This window comes from Nerophis ophidion, linkage group LG04 (genome assembly GCF_033978795.1).
Source record: "Nerophis ophidion isolate RoL-2023_Sa linkage group LG04, RoL_Noph_v1.0, whole genome shotgun sequence".
In the NCBI taxonomy this organism is placed as follows: Eukaryota; Metazoa; Chordata; class Actinopteri; order Syngnathiformes; family Syngnathidae; genus Nerophis; species Nerophis ophidion.
The window spans coordinates 39,274,813-39,284,052 of NC_084614.1; the positions used below are offsets into that span (position 1 = coordinate 39,274,813).

Here is a 9,240-nt window from a genome sequence, read left to right on the forward strand (position 1 = left end):
TTGTTTAAAGGCCACACACCTGTTGGAAAACTTCATTGGCCAGATAGCAACTGTCTCCTTCTTCCACCAGAGAATTGTTGGCTCGTGTCACATGACCAAGATCTCCTGTAAGATGATACATGTATGTGGAAGACTGTTGCTTCCGGGTTCTCCGGAACACCAGGGATAGACATGACAGGCTTCGTTCACGTTTGACAATGTTTTATTTTTCAATAAAGCTTTTTGCTTTCCAGCCATTGTGTGTCTTTTTGCCAATGTCTTTCTGCTTTTCAGCAACGATCCGTCCGTCTCTCTCTCTCGCCGCCTCCCGACTGCGGCCTTTTGCAGAGCGACAGGTGATTAGACAAACACTTTCAGCTGTGTCATCCAATCACCTGTCGCCAACCTCGAGGCCGGCCCTGCCACACCCCGCTTCCCCGCAGGTGCATAGGCCACGCCCATCACAATGTAATAAAGTGTAAACAACGTTGAGAAATGTCAAGAGTTTTATAAAAATTGGTAAGTAGAATAAAACCTATTTTGTAGACATCTTTGCTGTTTAGGTCATCCTGGTCACAGTTGATATACTTGCAACAGATGAAGATGTTGCCTAGAAAACCAGCACAACGTCATTACTTTTACCAATAATTCCCATGAAACAAATTTCACGATAAGAGCCTTACTTGGATTGATGTCCATGTGCACTAGCGACATGGATTGGATGTACTTAAAGCCGCGGACGACTTGCAGCAGAAGATCCTTAAGTTCGAGTTCCGTTAGGTGGCGAAGGCGCTTAGCATTGTCGGCGATGTCGTCGGACAGGGTGCCGCCATTGCAGTCCTCGTTCTGGATGGACATGTGGCCGTCCTCGACCCATACTGAGTAGTAATGAGCTCTATTTAATAATACAACTTTAACATTTGACAATCAAACAATTAAACAAGGCGACTCGGTAAAGAATCTGGGTATTATCTTCGACCCAACTCTCTCCTTTGAGCCACACATTAAAAGAGTTACTAAAACGGCCTTCTTTCATCTCCGTAATATCGCTAAAATTCGCTCCATTTTGTCCACTAACGACGCTGAGATCATTATTCATGCGTTTGTTACTTCTCGCCTCAATTACTGTAACGTATTATTTTCGGGTCTCTCCATTTCTAGCATTAAAAGATTACAGTTGGTACAAAATGCGGCTGCTAGACTTTTGACAAGAACAAGAAAGTTTGATCACATTACTCCTGTACTGGCTCACCTGCACTGGCTTCCTGTGCACTTAAGATGTGACTTTAAGGTTTTACTACACTTACGTATAAAATACTACACGGTCTAGCTCCAGCCTATCTTGCCGATTGTATTGTACCATATGTCCCGGCAAGAAATCTGCGTTCAAAGGACTCCGGCTTATTAGTGATTCCCAGAGCCCAAAAAAAGTCTGCGGGCTATAGAGCGTTTTCCGTTCGGGCTCCAGTACTCTGGAATGCCTTCCCGGTAACAGTTCAAGATGCCACCTCAGTAGAAGCATTTTAGACTCACCTTAAAACTCATTTGTATACTCTAGCCCAGGGGTCGGGAACCTTTTTGGCTGAGAGAGCCATGAAAGCCAAATATTTTGAAATGTATTTCCGTGAAAGCCATATAAAAAATTTTAACACTAAATACAACTAAATGCGTGCATTTTTAAGACCAACATTTTGAGAGTATAATAAGTCTCTAATTGGTTTTTAACAACATTGTTATTCTAAAGTTAACCAATAATAAATATAATACTTCTTACCATTAATGCGACATCTTGGAAAAGTGCGATAGAAAACGGATGGTTGGATTAAAATGCATGAGAATGTTTTGTAATTTGAACCTTGTTTTAAACACTGTGATTACCAGTGGAATTATTAATTACTTATCGTGTTAAGTAATGTCAGCTAAGATTTATCTGAGAGCCAGATGCAGTCAGCAAAAGAGCCACATCTGGCTCGAGAGCCATAGGTTTCCTACCCCTGCTCTAGCCTTTAAAATAGACTCCCTTTTTAGACCAGTTGATCTGCCGTTTCTTTTCTTTTTCTCCTCCGTCCCACTGGAGGGGGTCCGGTCCGGTGACCATGGATGAGGTGCTGGCTGTCCAGAGTCATGACACAGTATGGACCGCTCGTCCGGAGTCGGGACCCAGAATGGACCGCTCGCCTGTTAATCGGCTGGGACATCTCTGCGCTGCTGATCCCTCTCCGCTTGGGGTGGTTTCCTGCTGGCTCCACTGTGGACGGGACTCTCTCTGCTGTGTTGGATCCGCTTTGGACTGGACTCTCACGGTTGTGTTGGATCCACTATGGATTGAACTTTCACAGTAGCATGTTATACCCGCTCGACATCCATTGCTTTCGGTTCCCCTAGAGGGGGGGGGTTGCCCATATTAGCGGTCCTCTCCAAGGTTTCTCATAGTCAAAATTGTCACTGACGTCCCACTGGGTGTGAGTTTTCCTTGCCCTTATGTGGGCTCTACCGAGGATGTCGTGGTTTGTGTTGTGGTTTGTGCAGCTCTTTGAGACACTAGTGATTTAGGGCTATATAAGTAATAATTGATTGATTGATTGATAATGCACCACGTGGGGGTGCTGGTCCAGCACGGCGTGGGCGAACACTTCCTGCAACGCATTCTGTCTGAAGAGGAGGTACTTACATAGATCAATTCTACACTGCAAAGGAAACACCACTTTGTACGTGTTTCCATCTATAATCACAGCCCACGGTCTATGTTTACATGCACTAAAACAGTAAAATTTACCAAATAGTAGGTCTATTTTTATACTACTTTTTACAGGAACTTTCCCGTTTACCTGGGTAAATAAAGTTCCCCCTGTGTTGCCACCAAAAATACCAGGGTAGATTTAGTTCTTCAGGAACATTCCGAGGTTTTGCAAGGTTTTGCAAGGTTCCCGGAACATTATTGAGCATGGGTTGTGCTGTCGAATGCTGATTTATTGAACACAGTTGTGGGCATATCTAAAACTTAATTTTTTAACACAGTACGGCCATTACTAGACTACTTGTTTACAAACCCCGTTTCCATATGAGTTGGGAAATTGTATTAGATGTAAATACAAGCGGAATACAATGATTTGCAAATCATTTTCAACCCATATTCAATTAATTGCACTACAAAAACAAGATATTTGATGTTCAAACTCATAAACGTTTGTTTTTCTTGCAAATAATAATTAACTATATAAGTAAACATTGATTGATTGATTGATTGAACTTAGAATTTCATGGCCGCAACACGTGCCAAAGTAGTTGGGAAAGGGCATGTTCACCACTATGTTACATCAACTTTTCTTTTAATAACACTCAATAAACGTTTGGGAACTGAGGAAACTAATTGTTTAAGCTTAGAAAGTGGAATTCTTTTCCCATTCTTGTTTTATGTAGAGCTTTAGTCGTTCAACCGTCCGGGTCTCCGCTGTCATATTTTACGCTTCATAATGCGCCACACATTTTCGATGGGAGACATGTCTGGACTGCAAGCAGGCCAGGAAAGTACCCGCACCCTTTTACTACGAAGCCACGCTGTTGTAACACGTGGCTTGGCATTGTCTTGCTGAAATAAGCAGTGGCGTCCATGATAACGTTGCTTGGATGACAACATATGTTGCTCCAAAACCTGTATGGACCATTCAGCATTAATGGTGCCTTCACAGATGTGTAAGTCACCCATGCCTTGGGCACTAATACACGCCCATACCATCACCAATGCTGGCTTTTGAACTTTCCGCCTATAACAATCCGGATGGTTATTTTCCTCTTTGTTTCGGAGGACACCACGTCCACAGTTTCCAAATATAATTAGAAATGTGGACTCGTCAGACCACAGAACACTTCTCCACTTTGCATCAGTCCATCTTAGATGAGCTTGGGCCCAGCAAAGCCGGTTCCTGGGTGTTGTTGATGAATGGCTTTCGCTTTGCATGGTAGAGTTTTAACTTGCACTTACAGATGTATCGACCAACTGTAGTTACTGACAGTGTTTTTATGAAGTGTTCCTGAGCCCTTGTGGTGATATCCTTTACACAATGATGTCGGTTTTTGATGCAGTACCACCTGAGAGAACAAAGGTTCGTAATATTATCGCTTACGTGCAGTGATTTCTCCAGATTCTCTGAACCTTCTGACGATTTTACGGACCGTAGATTGTAAAATCCCTAAATTCCTTGCAATAGCTCGTTGAGAAATGTTGTTCTAAAACTGTTCGACAATTTGCTTACAAATTGGTGACCCTCGCCCCATTCTTTTTTGTGAATTACTTAGCATTTCATGGAAGCTGCTTTTATACCCAATCATGGCACCCACCTGTTCCCAATTAGCCTGCACACCTGTGGGATGTTCCAAATAAGTGTTTGATGAGCATTTCTCAACTTTATCAGTATAAATGGCCACCTTCCCCAACTTCTTTGTCACGTGTTGCTGGCATCAAATTCTAAAGTTAATGATTATTTGCAAAAAAAAATGTTTATCAGTTTGAACATCAAATATGTTGTCTTTGTATCATATTCAATTGAATATGCGTTGAAAATGATTTGCAAATTCAACAACACAATTTCCCAATTCATATGGAAACAGGGTTTGTATTTCCCATTTCTTGTGTATTTCTATTACAACAAACTTAACAAAGGAGAGAAAAATTTACTTTCGACTTGCAGGAACTTTAGTGGGGCATCTGTGTGCTGAAGAATGCTGATCAGTGGAACTATTTAGCAGTATTTTTACTAACTTGCAGTCTTTAAATTATATTTTCATTGCAGTTTAATGTTGTTTTTCTATTTTCACAAACTTAATTTTGCTATGCTTTGAGAAGTGGAGAAGTATGAAGCCGGACTCGAAGCAACGACCTCAGCTGCTTACTACACTGAGACTCTGTTAGACAAATGTGAAATAAAAGAGGCAGTACACGAGTGGGACAAAGGTAAATGTTATCAAATAATAACTATTTATTATTTTATTACATGTTGGAAAAGCAGTCAGTGATACTAGTGATGGGATCGGCAGTTCTTTTGACTGTACTGAATCACTAGAATCAGTTCCTTAAATTGATTTGTTCAAAAAATGTGTTCCCCGAAACCCCACAAAAAAAAATGTGTGCAGGTCGGCGAATCATGAGTCAGTCAGTAACAGCTTCCCCAGCGGCAGATCTCGGTGTGTGTCAGTTGGCGAACGACGCGCACAGTGACTAAACGAGAGCCTAAATGTGACGTCCTCCTCCGAGACACAATCACTTCTCCGTGTCAGTAGGTTTGCGAGACCTGAGAGTGAAAGCATTGACGTTCACTGAGTGATTCATGTTGTTAATCTGCAGTGAACGAATCGTTCGCTGAGTCCCTCCCCCCGCCCCCATGATGAGTAGCTGGCTGCGTCGAGGGTTCAGTGAGTCACAGAATGCACTGTTTTGAAAATTATGTTTTTTATTTCTTCTAATTACTACATTAGATGTAATTATTTTAACATTTCAAATTGATTCCGACAACATAATAACAATTTATTTTAAAATTTGCTACAAATATAAACCATTTTTCCTTCTTCTTTTTTTGTGTCCTCTCCATGAGTTGTCCATGACATTTTAAAATGGATCTGAAAACAAAATTTAAAAAAATAAAAACTTTTTTAAAGTGGTAAAAATTACATACAAAGTTACAAATGGTATTAATATTTTTACATTTTAACATTTTACTAGACGACAAAATCGAAATATATTCTTAAATGTGTTTGAAATGCAATTATTTTCTACTTTATTACATTATATTTGTTTTAACAAATTATAGTGGATCTGAGAAGATAGAAAAAATTATTCTAAAATGTGTTACAAGTTTTCTTTTTTCACATTATATTTTATTATTTTAACATATAATGTTTCTAACAAAACATACATGTATTAAAAATGTAATAAAAATCACTCTTCCTTTTATATCACATCCAATGTGGGTTATATATATTTTTTCAAAACAATTATGATCACTCTAAAAGCGGTATATAATAAACACGATATGAAAAATAGAATAAAAAAATGTGTGCAGGTCGGCGAATCATGAGTCAGTCAGTAACAGCTTCCCAGGCGGCATATCTCGCTGTGTGTCAGTTGGCGATCGACACAAGCCCTCAGCACCTAATGAACAGTGACTGAACGAGATCCTCAATGTGACGTCATCATCCGCGACACAGTCACTTCTCTGTGTCAGTAGGTTCGCGAGTCCTGAGAGCGAGAGCGTTGTCGTTCACTGAGTGATTCATGTCGTTAATCCGCAGTGAACGAATCTTCCGCTGAGTCCTGGCCCCATGATGAGTAGCTGGCTGCGTCGAGGGTTCAGTGAGTCACAGAATGCGCCAGTTCCACTCATACCGGCATGGTCCCGGCGGAGCTCAACTGAACTGAGAAAGGAACGAATCAGTTCATGAAGTGATTCGGTTCAGTACGTTCACTCAAAAGATCCGTTCGTTCAAACGAATCGTTCGCGAACGACACAACACTAAGTGACACTCCATTTGAGTAGTTATTAGCCTCAACTGGAGGGAACAGAAGGCTAATGTTAATAAGCTAACCCTACAGCCGATGTGTTCATGTTGTCGGCCTGATATAGACACTGTCATTTATTATTTACATATCTTTATTTACAGAGTGGCTTCTTGGAGTGCTTGATGGCGTAGATGCATCCATCTAATCCAGGGGTGCCCATTACGTCGATCGCGATCGACTGGTCGATCTCGGAGGGTGTGTCAGTCGATCTCAAGCCAGGCATTAAAAAATAGACATAAAAAAGAGCAATCATCAATCATACCAAGACTTCACTTTCGTCAGTTGTTTGACATTCTCGGCACCCGAGGATCTTGTGAGATGACGCTGGCTGCTGCGAGCTCATATTTAAGAAAAAAATCACTAACAGGGCGGACGCAGAGAAACACATTTTATTTCTAGAGACTCCGTACCTACTGTCAAAACTCTAAAGACCGACTGCACAGTTCCTGTCTTCACCATAAAAGACCTGTTTCATCCTGCCTGTGCTAACAAAATAAGAGTCTCAGAAAGCTAGCGTGCACAACCTAGCAAGCTACGGCGTTTGATGCCAATGTATTTCTCCCCCGCCCTCAGCGACCGCTTTCTCACTTGCTTGTCCACCCGCACTCTCACTGACGTCACTCACCTGCTGCCAGACATTAAAGGCCCACACACATATGCTACTCTCATAACAAAGTGTTTAAAAACGAGTATGCAAGTTGGACAAATGAGATGCCAAATCCAACCACTTTCATGTGGTATTGGACAGAAAGGAGGACTTTTTTTTCCCTCCATTTGAAAATGCGGACGTTGTCAACACCACTGTCTAATTCCAATCAATGCAATTCATCAGAATCAAATACACCAACTTATATTCTTGTCTTCATGAAAGAAAGGAATCTATGTGTGTTAAACATGCTTGTATTATCATTAAACACCATTAACTTGTTAACAAAAATGTCTCTTTCATAAATAAATAAATATAAATTATAAATAGGAATGAGGTAGATCTCCTTGACTTGGTCAATTGAAAAGTAGCTCGCCTGCAGAAAAAGTGTGAGCGCCCCAAATCTAGTCTCTTTACACACTTGAACACTGTGCCAAACTGGCCACAGCCGATCTTTACCAGCTCCAGGAACTCTGAGTCGTAGCGAGACGCCATCATGTTGCTCTGCATCATGGTAATGCTCTGAAGGAGAGGAAAGAGAAAGATTAACTCACACTGAGACTCCAGACAATACCCCACGACAGATGATGGATGAATAAAATTTGGATAATTACTTTGGATGCTGGCATGATTTCCTCATGTTCCTTAGCCTCACCTGTCTCCAAGTCTTCACCACTGGAACTGTAAGGATAACAAGGGGTGCATGTTTCGCCTTTTGTGTCCCATGCTTTTAGTGACAATAGATTGTGTGCAAAGTGTTGTGTAATTAAGTGCTTTAATGGTGTTGACGCTGACGCTGAGCAAAGAGTAAAAGCGATGACGTACACATTCCAGTGCACTCGTTTCCCGTTGCTGCCCTGCTCCGTGGCCGACTGGATGAGCAGGGAGTCGGGGGAGAAGGGGTTAAAGTTGACCGGAGGCGTTGGATGTGTCCCGGTGATGCTGTCTCTGAAGGACATTGTTGCAGACTTCACATCATTGAAGATGTAACCCCTCATGCTGGACGAGCTCCTCTTGGGGAACTGAAGGCTCTGAGAAAAACACACTCAAGGTTTAGTTTAGTCTGTCATCAATTGCATGTGAGTAATACAAAAATGCACTTTTTGCTGCATGGTTGCTATGAATATATATTTATATTTACTGCCTGGTAGAATTATGGTTGTCCATTGTAATTTTCAGTTGGACATTTGTCTTTAGCTTTGATTATGGCACACAATGTGACCTTGGCATTACTTCAGCATGTATTACTTTTTACGGAGTTGCATTGATTTTTGGCCAAAATTGTCATGGCAGCCTTAATGTACGGGGCTACCTGGGCTGAAGACCAGCGGCCGTCACCCAATCAGGAACCCCCGATTTTGACGGCGGAGTGCAATGATTGGTGTTCATAGCTATTAATCACGGACATCACTGCTTTGTGTAGCTATTGTGCACTCTCTGTCGGCTGCGTTGTTTTTTCGTATGAGCAGGGTACGAAGTCAGGTTGTCGGTGTGACAGGCGAGCGTCCTGACTACTGGGCTAAAAGCAGAGGCAATTCCCCAGACTGCCAGCACTATTCTGAAATTAACTGGCCTCTGTTACAGGTGCACAGACGTCCATGTGCCTGCTACGATGGAGATATATTCATGAACAAAATGTGTTTTTAAACGGATGATATTTTTGCATTGTTGCTGTTCTGTTGGGTAAAATCATGATTGTTTTTCTTAAGTTAGAGAAGCCCACAATACCCCATTAAGTTAAGGTTGTGTATTGATGATGGGAGGTTTGGACGACAGCACAAAGTGTCTCCATTGTCCTTGGACTTTAATATTATATCAGACAGTTTTTAAACTCATATTATCACCTACTCAGTGGCCTAATGGTTAGAGTGTCCGCCCTGATATTGGTAGGTCGTGAGTTCAAACCCCGGCCGAGTCATACCTAAGACTATAAAAAGTGCATCCATTTCTCCCTGAATAAATGCTTCTAATATTCTGTACATTACATGATGTACAAATTAATGATATTCAAATATCTCTGCTTGACAATGCTTTAACCTTCTCTGCTAACACAATGTTGTAT

General features: G+C 41.4%; 1 pseudogene; it reads right to left on the bottom strand.

The window, feature by feature from the left end:
- LOC133550442 (wee1-like protein kinase 1-A) overlaps positions 1 to 8,290 on the bottom strand; it is a 70,823-nt pseudogene extending 62,533 nt beyond the window's left edge.
- Between the last annotated feature and the right edge of the window lie 950 nt (positions 8,291 to 9,240).